The following is a 20246-nucleotide window of genomic DNA, read 5'->3' on the forward strand; positions in this document are numbered from 1 at the left end:
ATGGTGTGTTGCACTCCAAGGTGTTCCCCAGGTTTCCTCTCCATTGCTTCGATCTTCATGCTCTCGTTTAGTAGTTGTTGGAAACTACGCTGCATTAGGCCTACAAATTGGGTATGGGGTGTAGAGAGATGGTGTGTTACACTCCAAGGTGTTCCCCAGGTTTCGTCCACATTGCTTCGGTCTTCCGACTCTCGTTTAGTAGTTGTAGAAAACTACACTGCATTAGGCCTACAAATTGGGTATGGGGTGTAGAGAGATGGTGTGTTCCACTCCAAGGTGTTCTCCAGGTTGCCTTTCCTGAGTTTCTATTTTCAGGCTCTCGTTTAGTAGTTGTTGGAAACTACACTGCATTAGGTCTACAAAATGGGTATGGGGTGTAGAGAGATGGTGTGTTCCACTCCAAGGTGTTCCCCAGGTTTCCTCTCCATTGCTTCGATCTTCATGCTCTCGTTTAGTAGTTGTTGGAAACTACGCTGCATTAGGCCTACAAATTGGGTATGGGGTGTAGAGAGATGGTGTGTTGCACTCCAAGGTGTTCCCCAGGTTTCCTCTCCATTGCTTCGATCTTCATGCTCTCGTTTAGTAGTTGTTGGAAACTACACTGCATTAGGTCTACAAAATGGGTATGGGGTGTAGAGAGATGGTGTGTTCCACTCCAAGGTGTTCCCAAGGTTTCCTCTCCATTGCTTCGATCTTCATGCTCTCGTTTAGTAGTTGTTGGAAACTACACTGCATTAGGCCTACAAAATGGGTATGGGGTGTAGAGAGATGGTGTATTCCACTCCAAGGTGTTCCCCAGGTTTCCTCTCCATTGCTTCGATCTTCATGCTCTCGTTTAGTAGTTGTTGGAAACTACGCTGCATTAGGCCTACAAAATGGGTATGGGGTGTAGAGAGATGGTGTGTTGCACACCAAGGTGTTCCCCAGGTTTCCTCTCCATTGCTTCGATCTTCATGCTCTCGTTTAGTAGTTGTTGGAAACTACACTGCATTAGGCCTACAAATTGGGTATGGGGTGTAGAGAGATGGTGTGTTACACTCCAAGGTGTTCCCCAGGTTTCGTTCACATTGCTTCGGTCTTCCGACTCTCGTTTAGTAGTTGTAGAAAACTACAGTGCATTAGGCCTACAAATTGGGTATGGGGTGTAGAGAGATGGTGTGTTCCACTCCAAGGTGTTCCCCAGGCTTCCTCGCCATTGCTTCGATCTTAATGCTCTCGTTTAGTAGTTGTTGGAAACTACACTGCATTAGGCCTACAAATTGGGTATGGGGTGTAGAGACGGTGTGTTCCACTCCAAGGTGTTCTCCAGGTTGCCTTTCCTGAGCTTCTATCTTCAGGCTCTTGTTAAATAGTGGTTAAATGGAACAACTGCATTTGGCGTACTAGTTGGTTTGGGGCCTACTAACAGTGTCTGCCGCTCCTTGCTGTTCTCCTGGTATCCTGTCCTGAAATTCCATTTTCAGGCTCTCGTTAAGTAGTTGTTAATGTTAGACTGCATTTGGCCTACTAGTTGGGTTGGGGCCTACTATCGGTGTCTGCCACTCCTTGCTGTTCTCCTCCACTGAACAAAGCTGTGCCGCCTGTTTACTATGGTTGCCAATTTTGAACTGCATTTCGACTACTTACTGATTTGGACCTACTCTCTGTGTCAGCCTCTCATTCCAGTTGTCCTCCACTGCAATGCCCCCTGGTTAGTCCTGTGTTACCAATTTTGAACTGCATTTAGCCCACTTTATTATTTGGGCCTATATCTGTGTTTCCTCCTCATCCTGCCCATTGCCCAGCAAGTGATAGATGAGTCTGCTGGTACATTGACCCATAACGCAACATTCCCCGTGCACACTACACAGCAAGATTGTGACCCTGCTGAAAGTCAGGTTCCTCTTCCCACATACCATACCACCTTACACGGGGACAAAGAGGAAGGTGCAGATGAAAGTGCAGGTTCCTTCATCAGGTGGGGGGAGGAATACTAGTTGGCGACGTCACTGGCACAGGGCCTCTCATAGTACGCAAAAGTGTTGCTGCCGGTGGGAGGCGCCCCCGACGTGCAAACACACCGCTGTACTTTGAGGGGCCCTGTGCCAGTGCCAATGCCAACGAGTGGGCCCCCCCTGCTTGCTCAGGATCACAGCACTTGCAAAGTTTAAATACTTAGCTCTCCCTGCTCCACTGCCGTGACGTGTTCCAGATTTCCTGGGCCCACTAATTACTTGAACCAGCCCTACCCCCCACAACTTTAGCCAAATGACCCCCAATTTCAAATGCCTTCCAATTATTATAAGGTAAATTACGATTGACAAGCTTCAGTAACAAGAATGGATGTTTTTGCCATTAAAATGGGCAGTGTAGATGTTTTCCTGGCCTCCACTCACTGCCGACTATGCTCCCCCATTGACTTGCATTGGGTTTCGTGTTTCGGGCGATACCCGACTTTTTGCGATAATCGGCCGATTCCACTCGACTCGACTTCTAAGATAGTCGGGTTTCGCGAAACACGGCTCGACTCCAAAAAGGTCAAGGTCGCTCAACCCTAGTTAGAACCACTGAGGTGCCAGACCAGAAGAACTCCACATAAGAGCCCCATTTTACAAACTACACAAAAGGAATTCTTTTAGTGGTGTAGTGATCATATTAACAGACGGGTCACAAAATTTTATGCCATTGCGCAGTGAAGAAAAAAATATTTACCATGAAAATGTTGTTTTAGCCCCAGATTTCACATTTTCACGCTGGAAAATGGGTAAAAATGACACCAAAATTTGTCCCACAATTTCTGCTGAATGTAGAAATACCCCATATGTGACTGTACAGTACTGCTTAGCAATATGATGAGACTAATGAGGGACGGAGCGCTATTTGTCTCCTGGACAGCAGATTTTCCTAGAATAGTGTGCAGACTCCATATACATATACAGAGCTCCTAAGTGCTAAAAGAGAAGTATCCCCTCTCAAATGATCCCATTTCGGAAATTATATTCCTTTCAGAATTTATGTACAGATGTAATTAGTGACAATTTTAACTCCATGGGTGTTTTCCAAAAAACAGGCAGCAGTGGATGTTGCTGAGTGAAAATTGAATACTGCTATTGTAGTGACCACTATGTGGTAGTGACCAGTATATTTTAGTGTCCGTGCATGGTGGACTCTCATTGTTACAGAAATGCCAAACTTGTGAATGCTAACTGCAGTTTAGGCATAATGTATGCTAAGAACGGAGGGGGGTATTTGGAAGCACAGAATTTGTTAAATTTATTTTGTGGGGCAAGGAGCCATTTTGCTTTTCCACACCCTTTGTACTACTTGTTTTGGAATGTGGAAGCCCCCTATATTTCCATTAATAGATGACAAACCTGAGTGGGACCTTACTTTTTTTGTGTGGATTGAGTTGAAGCTTTACCCCTTAACCCCCGGAGCTTTCTTCGGTTTTGCTTTTTCATTTTTCGCTCCCCTCCTTCCCAGAGCCATAACTTTTTTATTTTTCCATCAATATGGACATGTGAGGGCTTATTTTTTGTGGGACAAGTTGTTGTTTTGAACAACACCATTGATTTGTACTAGAAAATGGGGGAAAAAAATCCAAGGGCGATGAAATTGCAGAAAACAGTGCAATCCAACATTTGTTTTTTGTTTGGCTTTTATGCTAGGTTCACTAAATGCTAAAACTGCTATTATGATTCTCCAGGTCATTACAAGTTCATAGACACCAAACATGTTTAGGTTACTTTTTATCTAAGTGGTTAAAAAAATTCTAAACTTTGCTAAAAAATAAAATAGAGTTGCGCAATTTTCCGATACACGTAGTGTCTCCATTTTTCGGGATCTCGGGTCATGTGAGGGCTTATTTTTTGTGTGCCGAGCTGACGTATTTTTAATGATACTATTTTGGTGCAGATACATTCTTTTGATCTTTTGATCAACCATTATTTCATTCTAATGCAATGTTGTGGGGACCAAAAAAACGTAATTCTGGCATTTTTAATTTTTTTCTTGCTAGGCCGTTTAGCGATCAGGTTAATCCTTTTATTTTTTTTTCATATTTTTTTAAACTTTTTTTTACTTTTGCCATGCTTTAATGTCCTCCATGGATAATGCAGTTCTGTGATAACGCCCCAATATCAGCCAGTTAAATACTTTTTTGACCCATTTTTCTAGAGGAAAACAAGTTGCCTAATAATGCTGCACACCTTCATAAAGGATGTTGTATCCTTAGGCCTCATCCTCCCTCATTACATAAATACACCTCCCATGATCTGATTCATCCAATAGCATTCAAGCTTATACAGCTTGAAGTTGGGCAATCTGCATAAAAATGATATGGTAAAAATACTCACTTGCTTAATAATTGTGCACACAGTATATTAAAAAAAATCTCTACTAAATAAGTACATTATAGGATTCAACAACTAATAACAGGAGCAAATTAATTTAAGATAATAGTAACGCATTACGTCAAGATAATATTTACACATGGATATCCTAATGACATTTTTTTCTTGACAAAAAAAGGGACATTTTGTTTGCATTTTTGACTCACACTTTACCCAGAGATGTCCAAATAAGCTCAACTGTCAAACTTAATCAGCACACTTGCTTCTTTGCTCCCGGGATTATCTTGCAGTGAAATGTGCAGATGGTGTCCAAAGAAAGTAATATGGCTGGATGACCAGGACGATATTAAATGTGGAAAAGTTCCAGTTACTTTGTTTGCCAAATTAAGCAGTTTGCTTTTCCCTGTTAATATTTAATTATGCTTAAAAATGTATTGCAAGTTTATTCCCCTTTTGCACCTACCAAGTGCTCTATACTTCGTATAGCAAATCTCCTTGATCATATTCAAGGTGAATAAACAATGTACTGTAGATTGCTGACATTGCTTCCATTCCTCATGAGTTTCTCTGAGGGCTCACAGACTGACAGAAAGACATTTTGCAGCTTCTACTAAAATCATCTTTTCTGAAGTGAAAAATGGAGAGAAAACCTTGTAATATAGTGCATTAGTCTTCACTGTACATACAAGGCATTGATAGTACATGTGGAGCACTCTTGTAAATGTATGTGCTAAAATGAAACTAAATATAATAGATTAGAATGATGAATTTAATACAAATTGAATTAAATACATTACTGCTTAGGAAATTGAGTAAGCCAATAACACTGTGCAGTTTTGTCTATAATAATGGAACAACAACCTTTCCATCTTGATTGATCTCATAAATTCCTATTCCAATGTAGTAATGAGTTATCTGTGAAAACAAATGTGTATTATTCATTCACAAAGATAACATGAAAACTTACTATATGAAGACAAGTTAGATATTACAGGGTTAAGTAATGAGTTTAAAGGGACTCTGTCACCTGAATTTGGAGGGAACAATTTTCAGCAATAGAGGCGGGGTTTTCAGGTATTTGATTCACCCTTTCCTTACCCGCTGGCTGCATGCTGGCTGCAATATTAGATTGAAGTTCATTCTCTGTCCTCCGTAGTACATGCCTGCACAAGGTGCAATCTTGCCTTGCGCAGGCGTGTACTATGGAGGACAGAGAATGAACTTCAATCCAATATTGCAGCCAGCATGCAGCCAGCGGGTAAGGAAAGGGTGAATCAAACACCTGAAAACCCCGCCTCTATGGCTGAAAATTGTTCCCTCGGTACTTCCGGAGTCACTGGACCTCCTGCATCATTTTTGATTAGTTAATTTTGATCACTGTGATAGGGTCTATCACAGTGATCAAAATGAAAAAAATAGTAAATCACCCCCCTTTATCACCCCCTTAGTAAGGTAAAAATAATAAAACAAAAAAAGTATTTCTATTTTTCCATTAGAGTTAAGGTTGGGGCTATTGTTAGGGTTGGGGTTAAAGTTAAGGTTAGGGTAGGGGTTATAGTTGGGGTTATAGCTAGTGTTAGGTTTGGGCTAGGATTAGGGTCATGGTTGGGGCTATAGCTAGGGTTAGGGTTGGGCTAGGGTTAGGGTTGGGGCTAGGATTAGGGTTGAGGCTAGAGCTAGGGTTAAGGTTGAGCTAGGGCTAGGGTTGGGCTAGGGTTAGGTTTGGGCTAGAGTTGGGTTAGGGCTAGGGTTGGGGCTCGAGGTAAGGTTAGGGTTGTGTTGGGATTAGGGTCGTGTGGTGGGGGTTAGGGTGGTGTTAGGGTTAGAGTTGCGGTTAAGGTTATGGTTAAAGTTGCGATTAGGGTTAGGGCTGTGTTAGGGTTAAGGCTGTGTAGAGGGCTGGAGTTAAAATTGGGGGTTTTCCACTGTTTAGGTATATCAGGGGTCTCCAAACATGACATGGTGCCTGCCATCGATTCCAGCCAATTTTGCGTTCAAAATGTCAAATGGTGCTCCCTTCCTTCTGAGCCCTGCCATGGACCCAAACAATGGCTTTCCCAGACATCATCATACTCAGAAGAAATTACACAACACATTTTGTGTTCCACTTTCTCCTGATACCCTTGTAAATATAAAAAAGTTTAGCTCCAAAGATAGTTTTGTGTGAAAAAAGTAAAATGTTAATTTTTACCTTCCACATTGCTTTAGTTCTTGCAAAGCACCTGAAGGGTTAATAATAGGGTTGATCGATCACCCTAAAAATCAGATTGGAAAGGATCGGTCCGATCACACTTGAAAATCGGCAATCGGGAATTCCGATTTCCAATCCTCATTGAAGTCAATGGGGATAAAAAATCGGAATTCCTAAAACACCTATTTTACATTGCGGTGTTTTCTAAATGACTAAAAATGCCAAAATAACATGTAGAATTGGTAATCGGAGGCAGCAGAGCCAGAGAAATCAAATAATAATGGGCACAAGTACTGCTTTTAGTATGAATAGCAGTTATAATGGGGCACATTTGGTCTACGGGTCAAAATAATAACGTAAAGCTTGGCAAACTCTTTGGAATTTACTTTTTCTTCATTCATTTCATTTTATTCTTCAATGGTAGGCACGGCATTGTAGATACCATTATCACACCTGTGGATCTCCCAGGCCGAGGTGCCTACTTTGCTCTTTTTTCTCTAAGATCAAGGGCAAAAACGGTTCTTAAATGATTGTCTGTCGCTTTCTCTGCAATCTACGCCTGAAATGCAGGGAGGCCATACACTGGAACTAGCGGGGAAAACCACAAAATTCACTGTAGATACTGATGACCCGAAATCACGCCAACATCTTTCTGACCCACGTCGCACACGACAAGATGCTGGAAGGCTCTAGTCTTCAGCTAATACCCAGTCTTCACAGTCAACAAAAATGTTGAAGACAACACAATCCAAAATAGAGTGCGCTGTAGCAAGAGTCCTGCCTACATTTTTGTCTGCACATCATTCTGTGGCAGCAGCATTGATGTCATGTTTGCTGTTTCTTGCCCTGGGTACAATAAATGGTACCGAGTTCTACCCACTATTAATTAATTAATTTCCATTTTTTTCTTACCTTTCATCCTTCTTTTTTAATAGCTCATTCTGATAGCTTTTTTAAGAAAATGTGTTTATTGTTAAAAAAAAAATAATAATAATTTTGCTTGCCCTATTCCACTGTTGTGTCGGAGTAGGTTTAAATATAAGAACTTTGCATGGTTTAGCGACATTTGAAAAATACACCTTCCGGGAGGCCTGTCTCAGGGGACTCTCACCGGGAGGGGTCCGCATTCAGCTTGCCCCGCAGCAGCAGGGAGTCTCCAGGGGTACCATGAGGAGGAATGGACTCCCCCCATACACTGTTTCATCTTATTCTTCTTAGACTTATTTTTATCTTCTTCTGCATTTTATCATTCTGCTTATTCTTATTCTGCTTATTCTTTTTTTTCCTGGTCATATGGTATCTGGTTCTTCTGGTTCTGGTGCTCATGGTGCTGGTGCTTTTGGTTCTTCCATTTCCTAAACCTTTGCTTCATCTTCTTCTTCCTCTGGTTCTTCTTCCTCTGGTTCTGGTTCTCCTTCTTCCGGGTTGTTCTTCTTCCTCTGGTTCCGGTTATTCTTCTTCCGGTTGTTCTTCGTCTGGTTCTTCTTCTTCTAGTTCTTCTTGTTCTTCTTTTTTGGTACTTGTATTTATAATTGTAATTTTTGAAGCATGTAGTTCAGGTGCACGGAGGAACAGCAAGAAGTACCAGTGTCCGAAAGCACATTCGTGGACCAGCTGAGGTTAATGGAACCCGGATGCACAGTAGAAGGAACCTGTGGCAAAGACATTATCGAGAACCAGCTGGTGGTGCTGGGGCTCTGTTATTAAGCAGAAGGCATAAGTGCTATTGGCACTAGCGAAAACCATCTGGTGCTGCTGGAACCCTGTTATTAAGCAGAAGATATAAGTGCCATTGGCACTAGCGAGAACAATCTGGTACTGCTGGAACCCTGTTACTAAGCAGAAGGTATAAGTGACATTGCCACTAGCGAGAACCATCTGGTGCTGCTGAAACCCTGTTACTAAGCCGAAGGTGTAAGTGCCATTGCCACTAGCGAGAACCATCTGATGCTGCTGAAACCCTGTTACTAAGCAGAAGGTATAAGTGCCATTGGCACTAGCGAGAACCATCTGATGCTGCTGGAACCCTGTTACTAAGCAGAAGGTATAAGTGCCATTGCCACTAGTGAGAACCATCTGGTGCTGCTGGAACCCTGTTACTAAGCCGAAGGCATAAGTGCCATTGGCACTAGTGAGAACCATCTGGTGCTGCTGGAACCCTGTTACTAAGCAGAAGGTATAAGTGCCATTGCCACTAGTGAGAACCATCTGGTGCTGCTGGAACCCTGTTACTAAGCCGAAGGCATAAGTGTCATTGGCACTAGCGAGAACCATCTGGTGCTGCTGGAACCCTGTTACTAAGCAGAAGGTGTAAGTGCCATTGCCACTAGCGAGAACCATCTGGTACTGCTGGAACCCTGTTACTAAGCTGAAGGTATAAGTGCCATTGGCACTATCGAGAAGCATCTGGCGGTTCTGGAATTCGTATTGGACTAACCCCCAAAATAAAGGACAGCTTCTGTTACTGGAACCCGGAGCCACAGCAGGAGCCGCCTGGACTACCTGTACTCTGGAGACCCAGCTAACTCTACTGGGGCACGGAGCAGAAGCAGATCAAGTTGTGCATCTCCCCGATTACCAGTTTAAATTACTGGAACCCGGAGCCAAGCTAGGAGGCAACTGTCCAGCCGGCACTCTTGAGAACCAGCTAACAGAGAAAACAGTGCAGGGCAACAGCAGGTGGTGCTGAGTCCCAGTGGTACAGGATTCATTGTAGGTGGACAGCAGAATTTGAATTGCCAGTGGCACAGCCAGAGTCCAGCTTGCGTTGCTGAACCCCGACAACACGGCAGCGAATGTTCACTGTGCTACTGACACTTCTAAGCAACAGCTGACGGTGCTGAAGCCCATGTGGGCTGATCAATCTAGTGGTTCCAGAGGGCCAAGTGTGGACCTGGGGACTGTTGCCAGACGTGTTTATTCAGTCTCATTTGGCACAGGGCTTGCAAAGTCTGGTGAGATCAAGGCCTGGTTCATCTTTATAAAAGTTAGGCGGTCAACGTGGATGAGAGCATGTGTTGGTCTGTTAGGACTCCACCAGCGGCGCTATAGACACGCTCCAAAAAAACACTGGCAGCTGGGCAGGCCAGCACCTCCAAGGCATACTGGCTAAGCTGTGGCCATATATCAAGCTTGGAGACCAAAAACTTAAAGGGGGCAGAACCAACCTGGGACACACTAACATGGCTGGACATGTAGTCTGCCACCATCTGACGGTAATGCTGCGTCCTGCTGAATGGAACCATATGGGATGGTGCATGATGTGTTTGCGGGCACATAAAACTTTGCCGCATTTTGGCACGACTGAACTTGCCTTCTGCAGAGGTGCTGCTCCTGCTCTGTGGACAGCTTCCTCCCCGTCCTGGAGGCACTGAGCTGCCATGTGAAACACTCGAAGTAGTCCTCTCAGGTGGAAATGAGGACATCATCAAATGTACCAGTGTGTCTTGGAACTCTTGCATTTTACTATCCCGGTTCAACAGTTTTATCAGGGTTTGTAGGTTGTCCTGGTAGCGAGGATCCAGGAGGCTAGCCACCCAGTAATCATCAGTGTTGAGAATGCGAGCGATACGGCTGTCATTTCAAAGGCACTGCAGCATGAAATCACTCATGTGTTGCAGACTGTCGACTGGCCATGCCCCACTATCCCCTGCTTGAGGCGTGCTCTCTGACTCCTCTGCATCCCCCCATCCTCGCTGTAAATAATGACTACCAGTGTGTGGTGTACTACCACCCTCTCTGGCCATACTACTTCCTCCTCCAATTCTTCCTCCTCCTCTTCATCAAAAAGTGTCCCCTGTCTGGACTTTTGTGAGTTGCCGTGTTGCCTGGTTAACAACCCATCCATAGAGCTGTGGGTAGACTGTCCCGATGCAGAAGGCATTGTCAGCATTTGTTCCTCCTCCTCCTCATCCAAAACTGCATCCCTGATCCCTAGCATAGCTTTTTCAAGGAGGCATATGAGGGGTACAGTGATGCTGACTATGACATCATCTGCGCTTGACATGAGAGTGGAATCATGAAAGGGCCGCAAAACACAGCAGATGTCCTTCATGTAAGGCCACTCGGCACATGTGAAGTGTGGCCTGCGAGCTGTGCGACTCATTTGCGCCTGATGCAGCTTGAATTCCATTTCTGCCTGCTGCTGCTCCTCACACAACCTCTCCAGCATATGCAACGTGGAATTCCACCTAGTGCGGACATCACATATGAAGCGGTGTTCAGGCAGGTTAAATCTTCTCTGCAGAGCTGCAATGCGCGCATTGTGTACACTTGAATGGCGCAAGTGAGCGCACTCACCACGGCCCTTGTGCAGAAGATCTTCAAGATCCGGATAGCTTTTAAGAAAACTCTGCACAACCAAATTTAACACATGTGCCAGGCACGGGATGTGAGTCAGATTGGCTAGACCCACAGCTGCCACCAGGTTTCGCCGATTATCACACACCACCATACCTGGCTGGAGGTTGAGTGGCCCAAACCACTAGTCGCTCTGCTGCTTGATGGCATTCCACAGCTGCTCTGCTGTGTGGCTTGTATCCCCCAAACTAATTAATTTCAACATGGCCTGCAGTGTTGACATTTGGCCACGGCAGTTCTCAACTTGGTTGTAGCAGTGGACGGTTCACCAATCCTTGTGGATGCAGATGGTGCCAACTGCTGTGCGGAGGAATCTGAGGAAGTGAAGTAGGAGGAAGAGGCAATGCAAATGGATGAAAGTCCTGCAATCCTTGGCATTGACAGGATCTGCGCAGTGCCACTATCCACTTCTGTACCCGGCTCCACCACATTTACCCAATGGGCAGTGAGGAAAATGTAGCATCCCTGACCGTTCTTACTGGTCCACGAATCGGTGGTCAGGTGGACCTTGCTGCTGATGGCGTTAAGTAGCACATGCTTAATTTTTTTCTCCATGTGCTGTTGCAGGGCAGGGACGGCTTTTCGACTAAAATAGTGGCGGCTAGGAATACAGTATTGTAGGACTGCCAATGCCATGAGGTTGCGAAAGGCATCCGTGTCCACCAGCCTGAATGATAGCATTTCAAGGGCCAGCAGTTTTGAAATGCTAGCATTGAGGGCCTGTGCTCGGGGGTGGCTTGCCGGGAATTTCTTTCTTTGAGCCCATAACTGTGGGACGAATGGCTGCAGACTAGACTGGGACTGTGAGGATAACCGGGATTGGCTGGTGGCGGTGTGACAGTGATGATGGCTGTCTGTACACTACTGCAGGAGGACGTTCCCTCTCTTCTGGGAGGAACAATCTACAACGTTAGCGGAAGAGGTGGCACATGGAGCTGCAGGTTGGGCAAGATTTTTTATGTGACTTGTTCACTCCGCAACTTGCTTGTTCCTCAAATGCCTCAACATATTGGTGGTATTGAGGTTGTGGACATTTTTCCCTCGCTTCAGAGTTAGATGACACAGATTGCATCTAACTGTTGTAATGTCATCGGCAACTTGGTCAAAAAAGGCCCAGGCACCACATCTCTTTGGAGCACCCCTTGCAGTAGTTTTTGTGTGGGTCCTGACCATCCAGGTGCCGAAGTGGAGGCTACAGGCAACCAACTCTCGCCCCTCACTCTACTCTCTTTTTTGGCCCTCTGCTGCTATACTGTTGTGGGAATCTCTTCCTCTGAGCTGTTACCACCATTTTGCTGTCCCTCACACCATGATGGATTAAGGACCTCATCATCTGTTGGACCCTCTTCCAACACCTCAGACGATTGCTCCTCCCAGGTCGTTTGTATAAAAGTTGGGCATCACTGCTTAAAAGCTCTTCTTCCTGTTGTCGAATACTGCCTGACTGGTCCCCTGATCCACAGCAAACAGATTCTTCAAACAGAAGTAAAGATGGCTCCTGTACTTGTCCCTCTAACTGCCTGGGTTATTTGGCAGGTGGTGGTGAAGAAACAGAGGGGTGATCTACACTGACATGAGCGGACTCTTTGCTCTGTATCTGGGAGGATGAGGAACAAATTGAAGTCGATGCCGCAGCTGCCATCCATCCAACAACGGTTTCAATTTGTTCCTCCCCCAGCAATGGGATACCACGACCTCCAAAAAAGCTGCGCATGAAGGACTGTTCCCGGGAATAGCTAGTGGCTGAGTCACTTGTGCCCACAGCAGGCAAAGATTCTTCATATCCCACAACAAAAATATGATAGTGTGATTACATCTCAACTGCTGCACACAGGTGTAAACCGATACTAATTAGAAGTATTGTGGTGATTCCAATTAGAGTGCAATGACACACAAAATGCAGGTGGTAGTATTTGGAATTTTTTGTAGCAGTTGCACCGTGGGGGCATAATCTACGGTGCAAAGGTGGAAGCTACAAATATTCTGCTAATACTAGGTAAGAATATTTACCAATTCCCAGACCTCTCCCCTCCACAGTCCTCACTAAGAGGTATAGGATCACCCAACTAAATAACTTTTGTTCCCTCTATCTATCTATCCAATTCTCAACGGCTGCAGTCTGAACAAAATAAAAGATTGGTGGATGGTGTGCTGAAACAGCAAAAAGACAGATGCTGCAATCTGCAGAGAATGCAGTAAGCAGACCAGTGTATGCTGCAGAGTGACGCTGCTGGCTCCACAGAACTCTGTGCAGGTCTTAAGAAAAAAAGCACACGGTAGTGAAGCACAGTCAGTGAAGGTACTTTAACACAGGAGGTGTTAAAATAGATAGAACAAAAACGCTAATAGAGACGCAATATTTTCTCTCTCTCTCTCTAATGACAGAGACAACCTCTCCCTAACTGAATTCACAGTAGAGTAAACACAAATTGGCAGTGCCAGCCTTTTATAGTGTCTGATCACAGCCAATCACAGTCATGCCAGTAGTTAAAATGCCTACTAGTGTTTCAGGATGTGCCCACACTTCACAGGCTCTTCATTGGGTGGTTTATGTGTCAATCAAAAGCATTGTGCAAAAAAAAGAAATACACACTTCCGATTTCCGATCACATTCAAAGATTGGAATCGGGTTTCAGAATTCTGATCATTGTGAAAATCGGTATAATCCCGATTTTACTTGATCGGATCAAGCAATCCTAGTTAATGAACTTGAGTGTGGTTTTGTGCACCTTGAGGGGTGCAGTTTTTAGAATGGTGTCATTTTGGGGTATTTTCTGTCATATTGACCCCCTTAAACTCACTTCGAATGTGAGGTGGTCACTAAAAAATGGTTTTGTAAATTTAGTTGGAAAAATGAGAAATCACTTGTCAATTATTAACCCTTCTAGCGTCCTAACAAAAATATTTATTTTTCCAAAGTTGTGCTGATGTAAAGTAGACATGTAGGAAATGTTATTCATTAACTATGTTGTGCAATATGACTTTCTGATTTAAGGGCACAAAAAATGAAAAGTTTGAAAATTGCAAAATTTTCAAAATTTGGGCCAAATTTCCATTTTTTTCATAAATAAACGCAAGTCATATCAAAAAATTTTTACCAAAAACATGAAGTACAAAAATGTCATGAAAAAACATTCTCAGAATCAGTGGGATCCGTTGAAGCGTTCCAGCGCTATAACCGCATAAAGTGACAATGGTCAGAATTGTAAAAATTGGCTTGGTCATTAAGTACCAAATTGGCTCTGTCACTAATGGGTTAACCAATAGCTAATGTCTATTGATTAGCAACAGTCAATTTTCAGTAAGGGGATGGAATGAGGCCTTTAGCGACATTTATGTCTGCTACTTACACAGAGTTATGTTATATGTACCATATATATACCATGTATATTACCATCAAAACCTTCAAAAAGAACCTGAAGACCCACCTCTTCCGGAAGCCTATAACCTGCAGTAACCACCGATCGACCAAACCGCTGCTTGACCAGCTCTACCCTCACCTACTGTATCCTCACCCATCCCTTGTAGATTGTGAGCCTTCGTGGGCAGGGTCCTCTCTCCTCCTGTACCAGATGTGACTTGTATTGTTTAAGATTATTGTACTTGTTTTTATTATGTATACCCCTCCTTACATTAAAGTGCCATGGAATAAATGGCGCTATAACAATAAATAATAATAATATGTATGCTTTGTTAAACAACACTTATGTTGAAAAAGCAAATGTATCTAGTTGCGGATGAAATTGTGATCAGAGGATGGTTATTTTTATAGCTTGAAATAACAAACCACATATTTAGAAAAAGGCAAATGATTCTTTTGTACATGTATTGAAAATCAATTTCAATATAAATGGGAGACAGGTGCAATAAATAATTTGTTATTACAACCCATTATCAACTTCTTTGCTTTGACTATCAAATGCAAAAAAAAAAAATCACATTTTTCAAGGTGGGAGTGTACTTACATAGTAACATAGTAACATAGTAACATAGTTAGTAAGGCCGAAAAAAGACATTTGTCCATCCAGTTCAGCCTATATTCCATTATAATAAATACCCAGATCTACGTCCTTCTACAGAACCTAATAATTGTATGATACAATCTTGTTCTGCTCCAGGAAGACATCCAGGCCTCTCTTGAACCCCTCGACTGAGTTTGCCATCACCACCTCCTCAGGCAAGCAATTCCAGATTCTCACTGCCCTAACAGTAAAGAATCCTCTTCTATGTTGGTGGAAAAACCTTCTCTCCTCCAGACGCAAAGAATGCCCCCTTGTGCCCGTCACCTTCCTTGGTATAAACAGATCCTCAGCGAGATATTTGTATTGTCCCCTTATATACTTATACATGGTTATTAGATCGCCCCTCAGTCGTCTTTTTTCTAGACTAAATAATCCTAATTTCGCTAATCTATCTGGGTATTGTAGTTCTCCCATCCCCTTTATTAATTTTGTTGCCCTCCTTTGTACTCTCTCTAGTTCCATTATATCCTTCCTGAGCACCGCTGCCCAAAACTGGACACAGTACTCCATGTGCGGTCTAACTAGGGATTTGTACAGAGGCAGTATAATGCTCTCATCATGTGTATCCAGACCTCTTTTAATGCACCCCATGATCCTGTTTGCCTTGGCAGCTGCTGCCTGGCACTGGCTGCTCCAGGTAAGTTTATCATTAACTAGGATCCCCAAGTCCTTCTCCCTGTCAGATTTACCCAGTGGTTTCCCGTTCAGTGTGTAATGGTGATATTGATTCCCTCTTCCCATGTGTATAACCTTACATTTATCATTGTTAAACCTCATCTGTCACCTTTCAGCCCAAGTTTCCAACTTATCCAGATCCATCTGTAGCAGAATACTATCTTCTCTTGTATTAACTGCTTTACATAGTTTTGTATCATCTGCAAATATCGATATTTTACTGTGTAAACCTTCTACCAGATCATTAATGAATATGTTGAAGAGAACAGGTCCCAATACTGACCCCTGCGGTACCCCACTGGTCACAGCGACCCAGTTAGAGACTATACCATTTATAACCACTCTCTGCTTTCTATCACTAAGCCAGTTACTAACCCATTTACACACATTTTCCCCCAGACCAAGCATTCTCATTTTGTGTACCAACCTCTTGTGCGGCACGGTATCAAACGCTTTGGAAAAATCGAGATATACCACGTCCAATGACTCACCGTGGTCCAGCCTATAGCTTACCTCTTCATAAAAACTGATTAGATTGGTTTGACAGGAACGATTTCTCATAAACCCATGCTGATATGGAGTTAAACAGTTATTCTCATTGAGATAATCCAGAATAACATCCCTCAGAAACCCTTCAAATATTTTACCAACAATAGAGGTTAGACTTACTGGCCTATAATTTCCAGGTTCACTTTTAGAGCCCTTTTTGAATATTGGCACCACATTTGCTATGCGCCAGTCCTGCGGAACAGACCCTGTCGCTATAGAGTCACTAAAAATAAGAAATAATGGTTTATCTATTACATTACTTAGTTCTCTTAGTACTCGTGGGTGTATGCCATCCGGACCCGGAGATTTATCTATTTTAATCTTATTTAGCCGGTTTCGCACCTCTTCTTGGGTTAGATTGGTGACCCTTAATATAGGGTTTTCATTGTTTCTTGGGATTTCACCTAGCATTTCATTTTCCACTGTGAATACCGTGGAGAAGAAGGTGTTTAATATGTTAGCTTTTTCCTCGTCATCTACAACCATTCTTTCCTCACTATTTTTTAAGGGGCCTACATTTTCAGTTTTTATTCTTTTACTATTGATATAGTTGAAGAACAGTTTGGGATTAGTTTTACTCTCCTTAGCAATGTGCTTCTCTGTTTCCTTTTTGGCAGCTTTAATTAGTTTTTTAGATAAAGTATTTTTCTCCCTATAGATTTTTAGAGCTTCAATGGTGCCATCCTGCTTTAGTAGTGCAAATGCTTTCTTTTTACTGTTAATTGCCTGTCTTACTTCTTTGTTTAGCCACATTGGGTTTTTCCTATTTCTAGTCCTTTTATTCCCACAAGGTATAAACCGCTTACACTGCCTATTTAGGATGTTCTTAAACATTTCCCATTTATTATCTGTATTCTCATTTCTGAGGATATTGTCCCAGTCTACCAGATTAAGGGCATCTCTAAGCTGTTCAAACTTTGCCTTCCTAAAGTTCAATGTTTTTGTGACTCCCTGACAAGTCCCCCTAGTGAAAGACAGGTGAAACTGCACAATATTGTGGTCGCTATTTCCTAAATGCCCAACCACCTGCAGATTTGTTATTCTGTCAGGTCTATTAGATAGTATTAGGTCTAAAAGTGCTGCTCCTCTGGTTGGATTCTGCACCAATTGTGAAAGATAATTTTTCTTGGTTATTAGCAGAAACCTGTTGCCTTTATGGGTTTCACAGGTTTCTGTTTCCCAGTTAATATCCGGGTAGTTAAAGTCCCCCATAACCAGGACCTCATTATGGGTTGCAGCTTCATCTATCTGCTTTAGAAGTAGACTTTCCATGGTTTCTGTTATATTTGGGGGTTTGTAACAGACCCCAATGAGAATTTTGTTACCATTTTTCCCTCCATGAATTTCAACCCATATGGACTCGACATCCTCATTCCCTTCGCTAATATCCTCCCTTAAAGTGGACTTTAGACAAGACTTTACATAGAGACAAACCCCTCCTCCTCTCCGATTTTTACGATCCTTTCTAAACAGACTGTAACCCTGTAAGTTAACTGCCCAGTCATAGCTTTCATCTAACCATGTCTCGGTTATTCCCACTATGTCAAAGTTACCTGTAGATATTTCTGCTTCTAGTTCTTCCATCTTGTTTGTCAGGCTTCTGGCGTTTGCGAGCATGCAGTTTAGAGGATTTTGTTTTGTTCCAATCTCCTCACTGTGGATTGTTTTAGAAATGTTCTTACCTCCCTTCTGAGTATGTTTTCCTGGGTTGTCTTTGTTCGAGTCTAATGTTTTTCTTCCCGTCCCCTCTTCTTCTAGTTTAACGCCCTCCTGATGAGTGTAGCGAGTCTTCTGGCGAATGTGTGTTTCCCAGGTTTGTTGAGGTGTAGTCCGTCTCTGGCGAGGAGTCCATCATACCAGTAATTCACACCGTGGTCCAGGAATCCAAATCCTTGTTGTCTGCACCATCGTCTTAGCCAGTTGTTTGCATCAAGGATCCTGTTCCATCTCCTGGTGCCATGCCCGTCTACTGGAAGGATAGAAGAAAAAACTACCTGTGCATCCAGTTCCTTTACTTTCTTCCCCAACTCTTCAAAGTCCTTGCAGATTGTCGGTAGGTCCTTCCTTGCCGTGTCATTGGTGCCAACATGTATCAGAAGAAATGGGTGGACGTCCTTGGAGCTGAAGAGCTTTGGTATCCTATCGGTCACATCCTTGATCATCGCACCTGGAAGGCAGCATACTTCTCTTGCAGTTATGTCCGGTCTGCAGATGGCTGCTTCTGTGCCTCTCAGTAGTGAGTCTCCCACCACCACCACTCTTCGTTGCTTCTTGGCTGTACTTTTTGCTGTCACTTGTTGCTGTGTGCCCTTTTCTTTTTTGCTTGCTGGTATTGCTTCATTCTTAGGTGTGCCATCTTCATCCTCTACAAAGATTTGATATCGGTTCTTCAGTTGTGTGGTTGGTGATTTCTCCATGGTCTTCTTGCTTCTTTTGGTCACATGCTTCCACTCATCTGCTTTTGGAGGTTCTCTGACACTTTTTGCACCTTCTGTGACCAGTAGAGATGCTTCTGTTCTGTCTAGAAAGTCTTCATTCTCTTTGATGAGTTTCAAAGTTGCTATTCTTTCTTCCAGACCCCGTACCTTTTCTTCTAAAAGGGCCACTAGTCTACACTTCTGACAGGTGAAATTGGATTCTTCTTCTGGTCGATCTGTGAACATGTAGCACATGCTGCAGCTCACCATGTAGGTTGTCACATCTGCCATGTTGCTCCTAGATCCTGCTGACTTGCTGTGTGTTTTCCTTCTTGTGTAATCTACTCAGCCAAGCTCTCTTGCAATAATGTCCTACAGGCAAAAATTCGCGCGCCGTACGGCGCGCGGTTTGGTGATGCTTTCGAAGCAGCTGGTCCCGGCTGTACCCAACGATCTTCTAGCTTAGGGAGACTTCGCTTCTCCCAGAAGGCACCTGGAATATGCAAATTAGCCTCCTGAAGCTTGGATCCCTGGTTTCCTTGTATTGTTTAATTCATTTGTTTTGTTCATTTTTACTAAATGTTATAAGCAAGAACACATCATTGTGAAATTTTACCTTGAATGTCAATTGAAGCACACAAATAAATCATGGCTATTTTACAAATGTAGCAGTTGTAATTATGAATGCAGAGCGTTCTATAAAATATATCAAACTGTTTCTTTTATCACATAGGGCACTTACCATGACCTAAAAAGTTTAAAAAGCAACTGTTTTCTACCTGGAGGCTTATAATCGTCTTAAAATGTCTATGGATTTTCCCCTAACAGATTACTTGGTTTTCTTGTTTTCTGCACAAATTAAATTTAATGTTCCCATCAAACTGTTTCTTACAGAGTAAAAGAATGAACTACAAAGCATTGAGGGTAGTCGCCTGCTAACAAGCATTCACAAAGCTAGCCACATATGGCTCTTAACTTTTATTTATCACAAATCTTAAAATGGATTTGCTGTCACATAACAATTTTAATAAACCTTCTGTTTAGCAAGGTATAAATAATGACCTCAATGAATTGCTTGACTCTATGGTTATTTCAGTTTCTATTATTTTCTTTAATTGAATGAAGTAAATTTTACATACAGTGTCGATGCGTTTAGCAACATTTTTCTTGTAACTTTGTTAACCATCGCCAGAACAGCTGTATGGCCAAAAGCTATACTGTTACTCACCTGTCCGAACATCAGCACTGGGCTTTGCTTCCTTCCTCTATGGCCAGATCTGATAGTGCTAGTCTCTGCACTGATACTAATGTAACTTGCCATGCATCTATCATGTCATTATCCAAGGCCAAGGAAATCTGTCACCAAGTTATTAACTCACTTGCGAGCAGCATAATGTAGGGAAAAAAAAAACAATTCCAGCGATGTATCACTTTGGTTACTGGGTACAGTAGTTGTGGCACAACATTTTTAGATATAGCATGTAGCAGAGCTTAGAAAGCTAACCCCGCCCACACCACAGCTTTCTGTGTACACTGTCTATTGACGCTGTTTATCAGAGGAGGCGGGTGGTCAGACCAGAGCTCACGCAAGCAGTTGTCCAGGCAATGGTAACCTCCTGGTGTTAAAACATTCATCATATTAAAACAACAGCACACAGCCAAATAAGTGACACATCCCTGAAATCTATCATCGCTCATGCTG

Source organism: Ranitomeya imitator, chromosome 4 (assembly GCF_032444005.1).
Source record: "Ranitomeya imitator isolate aRanImi1 chromosome 4, aRanImi1.pri, whole genome shotgun sequence".
In the NCBI taxonomy this organism is placed as follows: Eukaryota; Metazoa; Chordata; class Amphibia; order Anura; family Dendrobatidae; genus Ranitomeya; species Ranitomeya imitator.